Here is a 7,593-nt window from a genome sequence, read left to right on the forward strand (position 1 = left end):
CCCCCCTCGAATTTTTCTCTAAGTCCTTAAGTTTTCACATTCTGGTCCTCTGTTCAACATGCCATAACTTCTCATCTGCTACTCCGTTTTGCGTGCATGAGATATCAAATTGTTCGTCTCGATGTGCTCTTCATTTTGTTCCATTCCACCATGCTTGTTTGAGTCCATCTTGATGCCCTAATTACTGTTGCAAGAGTGCTTCATAATGTTAGGTGCTGATTCTTTTCAGTTTATGAGCATTTGTCATTTTTGCCATGATTAATGTGTGCTGCATATGAGCATGAGCTCTACATGTGTTTTGGGCTATGCCATGCCATCTTTATAGGAGTGTATGCCATGTATTTTTGTGATCAATGTGGTAACTAGCACATGCATGCAAAGTAGCTCTCGTGATGTTGCTGATTTCAGGGACTTAGAATTCTTCTAAGTCATTTCCCTGATGTTATTTTTATGCCATGTATTCATGTTGCTACAGAGTGATCCATTCCTCTTTTGAGCATGTTCAGTAAGGATGATTTGGGCATATGGTTATGCTCTATCCATCCATGTCTTTGTTTGCAATTATGGAGTACCCTAGCATGACTCAATCTTACTCTACTTTTTCTATAAAATCTTCCTGGCAGATTGTTTACGTGTTAATCAATTTTGCCAAGGTTGTTGTAGTTCATCCATGCATGCTATGAGATTGTTCTTGTCATGTTTAGCTTCTTCATCATGTCTTCTTGCTGGGTGTATGCTTAGTTTGTCATGCAACGCCTTGTGGTGAGTGCATCGAGATCGCAAACATGCCTTCGTAATTATGTTTATGCCTTATCCAGTTTTCTGCTAAGTCTGAATCTGTTAACGAAACTTGCTATGTTTACATGGGTGCCATCATATTTTCTGATCCTTTTTGGCTTATGGTCAGTAAGGGACTTTTGTTATATGCTTTGAGTAGATTCATGCCATGCCTTTTATTGCTATATTCTGATCCTATAGCATGTTGTTATCTTGCTCTAAACATTGCTTCCTGATGTTAATTCTTGGCATGTTATTTTCACTAAGTTTGAGATGTTGTTATCTTTTGCACTTTTGCCATGCTTCTTTGAACCTGCTCTTGTGTGATTTAGCCGTAGCTCAGTGTTTATCTTTTGTCAAGCATCTTGAGTATATCACTGCCATGTGCTTTGTTGCTATGTTGGAGTGCAATAGCTTAGTTTCTTGTTACATTCTAGGTGGCATCGTGTTGTTAATCGCAGAATTGTGCCATTATTGTTGTGCTTGCCATTTGCAAACCGTGCATCCGTTTCCGGTGATCTTTATATCGATTTCGACCGAAATCAACTCATCTTTCTAGCGGCATGGTTGGTTTGCCAAGTTGAGGCTTGGTTCCATCTTTTCCTTCTGGAGCACGCATATGCATTGCATGTCACATCTCGCATATCATGCCATGTTTTGCATCATGTTGCTTGCGCATTGCACCATGGTTGATTGTGGTTCCCTTTGCTTGTGTTCTTGCCTTGGGTAGAGCCGAGAGATGAGTTCGTGTTCGAGGAACCCGTTGATTTCGTTTACGAGGATCAAGCTTTTGTCTTCTCGGAGAACTTTGCAGGCAAGATGACCATACCCTCGAAATCACTTCTATCTTTGCTTGCTAGTTGTTCGCTCTTTTGCTATGCCGCGATACCTACCACTTGCTATATCATGCCTCCCATATTGCCATGTCAAGCCTCTAACCCACCTTTCCTAGCAAACCGTTGTTTGGCTATGTCACCGCTTTGCTCAGCCCCTCTTATAGCGTTGCTAGTTGCAGGTGAAGATGGAGTTCGTTCCATGTTGGAACATGGATATTGTTTGGGATATCACAATATCTCTTATTTAATTAATGCATCTATATACTTGGTAAAGGATGGAAGGCTCAGCCTTATGCCTGGCATTTTGTTCCACTCTTGCCGCCCTAGTTTCCGTCATACCGGTGTTATGTTCCTTGATTTTGTGTTCCTTACGCAGTTGGGTTATAATGGGAACCCCTTAACAGTTCGCCTTGAATAAAACTCCTCCAGCAAGGCCCAACCTTGGTTTTACCATTTGCCACCTAAGTCTTTTTCCCTTGGGTTCTGCAGACTCAAGGGTCATCTTTATTTTAAACCCCCGGTCCAGTGCTCCTCTGAGTGTTGGTCCAACCTGTCAGCCGCCGGTGGCCACCAGGGGCAACTCTGGGTTGGCCTACCGGAAGTTTGGACAATCCGGTGTGCCCTGAGAACGAGATATGTGCATCTCCTATCGAGATTTATAGGCACATCCGGGCGGCTTTGCTGGTCTTGTTTTACCATTGTCGAAATGTCTTGTAACCGGGATTCTGTGTCTGACCGGGTCTTCCTGGGAGAAGGAATATCCTTCGTTGACCATGAGAGCTTGTGATGGGCTAAGTTGGGACACCCCTGCAGGGTTTTGAACTTTCGAAAGCCGTGCCCGCGGTTATGGGCAGATGGGAATTTGTTAATGTCCGGTTGTAGAGAACTTGACACTTGACTTAAATTAAAATGCATCAACCGCGTGTGTAGCCGTGATGGTCTCTTTCCGGCGGAGTCCGGGAAGTGAACACGGTTTTCGTGTTATGCTTGAACGTAAGTAGTTTCAGGATCACTTCTTGATCACTTCTAGATCACGACCGTGCTTTGCTTCTCTTCTCGCTCTCATTTGCGTAAGTTAGCCACCATATATGCTAGTGCTTGCTGCAGCTCCACCTCACTACTTTTCCTACCCATAAGCTTAAATAGTCTTGATCGCGAGGGTGTGAGATTGTTGAGTCCCCGTGACTCATAGATTACTTCCAAACCAGTTGCAGGTGCCGATGCTACCAGTGCAGGTGACACAATCGAACTCAAGGAGGAGCTCGATGAAGATCGTGTTCGTTGTGTTGTTTCGTTTCCAGTTGATCAGTAGTGGAGCCCAGTCGGGGCGACGGGGGATCTATGCATTAGGGGTGGTCTTCTTTTATTTTGGTTCTGTAGTCGGACCTTGATTGTATTCTGGATGATGTAATGCTATATTTATGTATTGTCTGAAGTGGCCATTGTAAGCCAACTCTTTATCCCTCTCTTATTTAGTACATGGGATGTGTAAAGATTACCCCTCTTGCGACATGCCTACAATGCGGTTATGCCTCTAAGTCGTGCTCCGACACGTGGGAGATATAGCTGCATCGTGGGTGTTACAAGTTGGTAATCAGAGCCTTCCCCGACTTAGGAGCCCCCTGCTTGATCGAATCGCTGGCGTTGTTGAGTCTAGAAAAATGTTTTGAGTCTTATAGGATTATATATATATATATATATATATATATATATATATATATATATCGGAGAGTAGGATTATTTTTACTCCTCAGTTCCTTCGTCGCTCTGGTGAGGCCTCCCGACGTAGAGTTTTGACTCCTCTCTTCTCAAATTTCACGAATTTTTTTTAGGATCACGCGGGTATCTTGGAATCGTTCCGATAGTTTTGTGACAAGAACATTGTTCTTGGTGCCTCCTGACATTTAGGGGTTGTGGCAGTGTCCCGGGGAGTTGAGCTCCGAGGTGTTGTCGTCACAATTTTATCGTTGCAGTTCTGGAATACCTGAGTTTCACCGACATCGAAAATCTCTTTTATGCAGTTGTTGGTGAGATAACCTCGACGCCACCCAGTACTAGGGCAGGAGTTTGGGAGTATTGCCATAACTTGTATAACGGATGCTTTTCGAAGGTTGAGGTAAATGATTTCCGAAGGTTTCTTGGTTATGTGTTGAAGGATGGATACAGCTAGATGTAGGATTTGCTAGTTTTGTGTGAGATATTATGCTTCCCCTGTATCCCCAACACCTGATTGCATAACCGGAAAGTTTCGGGAGTTTATAAGTGGGAATTCGAGTAGCTCGTAGGATATCTTTCCGATAGAGGCATGATATGAGATTGGGGTTCGACGTCTAGTGGTCCGCCTATCCACGGTTGGTTTCACAGTGGTCTCGTTGTGTCTTAAAGAGTCCTTGGCTATGCTGACTCGGGGACGCTTCGTATGTCATGTGCACTGCCTTGTACATGATGGTGCTGTACAACCGAGCCCGTGTGGGCCCCACCATGAAAACTTCGGACGAAATCTCTATCATATGTTTGTTCCGGCTTATTTTGCAAGCAAATCCTTTGCTTTGTTTTCAGTTGTGGTATTCGAGTTGCTTCGATGTCAAATGTTGATTCCATGCCTCTTTCTAAATGGTGTTCTCATATTTCTATATGAATGCTAATCCTTCCTAATAATCGAGATTGTCCTGTCAATTCTTTCCAACCGGTGTGCTTCTCTTCAAGTGGATCCGATCATTTCAACATTTGCAAGATCCAATCTCAGTTCTTCTCAACGGTGTTCATTTCATTTATCCCAAGCTGCCTTTGTTTTTCCCGCCCTCCCACCCTTTTTCTTCAAGGACTCGGATTTCTTAATCAAGTATCATTTTATTCATGTGAAGTCTCTCCATTCTTTTCCATCAATATCCTTATCCGATGATTATTAGAAAGATTCTAACAGAGCTTCAAGTTCATTATTCTTCATGCTTTTCTTCTCCGGTGGTTTCAATTCAAGCTTTGTCGATCATAAACTCTCCTCGGTTCAAATGCTTTCTCATGTCGATGTACCTCTTAATCTTTCACTTCTCACTATTCTTTAGTTCTGGAGGGCTGAAGATATCTCGAAGATTCGTGTTTCCACTCTGCATCCGTTCAAGCTATTTCGAGGTCTTATCTTATTCAAGCCATTTAATTTAACCGGTGCTATCTCCTTTTCAAGTAATCGTTCAACTGTGTTTTTCTTTTGAGTGGGCCCTAACCCATAGGTCTTTCCCAGGATCTTACCTGACTCTTCTAATTTTACCGGAGCTATTCTCAAATCTTTCAAAGTTTGACGTAAGAATGAATTATCATCAGTCATATGTATTTCTACAAGATCTGTCAAATTCTTTTCATCGTTCACTCAACCTCTTCGCTTTTGATTCTTCCGAAGTGTCTAAATAATTCATGGTGGTGTTTCTCGTCGTCATTCTCAGATTTTGAAGACCAAAGAAGAGTTTTCCTCCAAATCTTGATCCGTTCTCTCGAAGATGCGTAGTTCAAGCTTGATGCCAACCTCTCATAATTGTTTTGATTGTGAGTATTCTTTTCACCCATTCGGAGCAATTCAAGAGTCTTTCAGTTTGATTCTCCGAAGGTCATCATCTCGGGACTATTCATTCCAGCTTTCAGCTCTCGTTCTCCAAATCTTACCGGTGCATCATTCAAATATTCTCTAATCAGATTGTGATCTCTTTGTTTTCATATATTTATATTTTCTCAAGTATCTTCGTTCATTTCATAATTCTTCCCGGTGTTTCTTTATCTTTTCTTCGTTCATTTTCAATTCTTACGGCGGTTTGTTCAAGATTCCTCCTTCTATGTTATCACACTAATTCATTCGTTGTTTCCAAATCCTATCGGTGGTTCGTTGAAGACCTCTCTCAAGTTTGCGCTATATCCCTTCTTAATCCTTTTCAATGAGAATAAGTAGTATGCCAAATTCGTTGCTTGTCATCAATTTAATTGATGAATGATAAGCATAATGTAATTCTTATTCTTGTTTCATCCAAGTGATTAATTCCTGCTTTCCGGAGTGGTTCATCATATCACATTCTCGGTTCGATATGCTTTATCTTTTATTTTCCAAGAGTTCCAAGCTCTCGCAATTATATCACCACGGAGATTCATCTTAATCATTGCAAGGATTCACCTTGTGTTTTCAACTTCTCTTTCCTTTCGTTTGATCATTCTTTTATTACTGGAGTTCTTCATGGAGGCTCTACATGATGGTTCATCAAGGATTTAATTCCTTCTTGAAGTTTTCATCGAGATTCTTTTCTAAGGAGCTCAAGTATTCTTCACCTTGCAATCCGGAGTGCAATTCTTTTTACCTTATCTTTTGAGGTGGTGTTATGTCTTTTTTGAAAAATTTCTCTTCGTGTTTCATGGTTCACAAGTTGTCAAGTATGAGATATTTTAAATCCATTAATCTCTTCATTGGAGTTATCTTGGGTTATTTTTCACCTAAAGATTTCCCAAAGGATTCTTGCTATTTATGGTGGTTATAAATGAACCAAGTTCTTCATTCATCCTCCCGGTGGAATAAGTTTCTCGTCTCCTTGTTCATATCAATCCAATCTTTTGTTTTCCATAGTGGCAGAATTTCACCTCATAGTTTTGAGATGTTTTCCATAAGCCCACTGTAAGCTTACTCTTTTCGTTGTTGGTTTTCCAACAACTCCGTTCGACTTTTCTCCTATAGATGCTTTTTCAAGTTCATTTGAGGCAGAAGATGTGGTTTTCTCCTCCGTTCTTTTGATTCCATTCTTACATTCATTCCGGAGGCTTTGTATTGTTGCTATATTCACCCATCATCTCATTTTGTCAAAGATCATGTTCTTTTCGTGCTTGTCCATTTCCAACCGGAGTGTTGTGTCTATCATTCCTCTTCTAACCGGACTCTCATCCAAGTGCTTTCATTTTTCCAAGTTCATATTACTGCCCTCCATTTCCAAGCGGAGTGTTGTCATAATTGATCCTTATCATTCTTTGTACATCTCGTTTCATCCGGAGTGCTTGCATGTACTTCCTTTCCATTGCAACCCTTTTCTTAAGTCTTTCAACCTACAAGGTTCCCGTAATGTTCTTTGTTCCTCTTTTCTAACGGACTGTTTTCAACTTTGTTCATCTCTGTCATATTCTTCAAGTTGTTCAACATTTCAAGATTCTTTGGTTTCACTCTTTGTCAAAGAAGCAACTTAGTTTTACCTCTTATCTTCCTCGGTGCCATTCTAGATCTCGGGACGAGATCCTCTCGTAGTGGTGGAGTGTTGTAACGCCCCGAGACCGTTGTGCCAGGTGTCTTTCAGTTATTCGCTGTTTTTGCCTTGTCATTTGTTTATGTGTCATGCATTTCTTATCATGTCATCTTGTGCATCGCATTTGCATACATGTTCGTCTCATGCATCCGAGCATTTTCCCTGTTGTCCGTTTTGTAATCCGGCGCTCCTATGTCCTCCGGCACCTCCTTTTGCCTCTTTTCATGTGAGGGTATTAAACGTTCTCGGAATGGACCGAGATTTGCCAAGCGGCCTTGGTACACTATCGGTAGACCGCCTGCCAAGTTTCGTGCCATTTGGAGTCCGTTTGATACTCCAACGGTTAACCGAGGAACCGTAAAGGCCTCATGTGTGTTGCAGCCCAACACCCCTTAAAAGTGGCCCAAAACCCTTCCAAAACCCCTCCATCCTCTCGGTCGTTCGATCATGATCGCGTGGCCGAAAACCGCACTCCATTTGGACTCTCCTAACTCCCTCTACCTATATATATGTCCTCTCCCCCGAAATTTCCGCAGATGAAACCCTAAAAATCCCCCCCACGCCGCCGGACATGTCCGCGCCCGCCGGACGAAATCCCGCCGCCGCCTCCCGGCCAATCCAGGGGTGCCACGTGTCCCCCGCGCCTCCTCCCACCTCCGCAGACACCGCCGGCCCGCGGAGCCCACGGCCGGCCCGCGTCGGGCCGCGCCGGGCCCAAC

Source organism: Triticum aestivum, chromosome 4A (genome assembly GCF_018294505.1).
Source record: "Triticum aestivum cultivar Chinese Spring chromosome 4A, IWGSC CS RefSeq v2.1, whole genome shotgun sequence".
Taxonomy (NCBI): Eukaryota; Viridiplantae; Streptophyta; class Magnoliopsida; order Poales; family Poaceae; genus Triticum; species Triticum aestivum.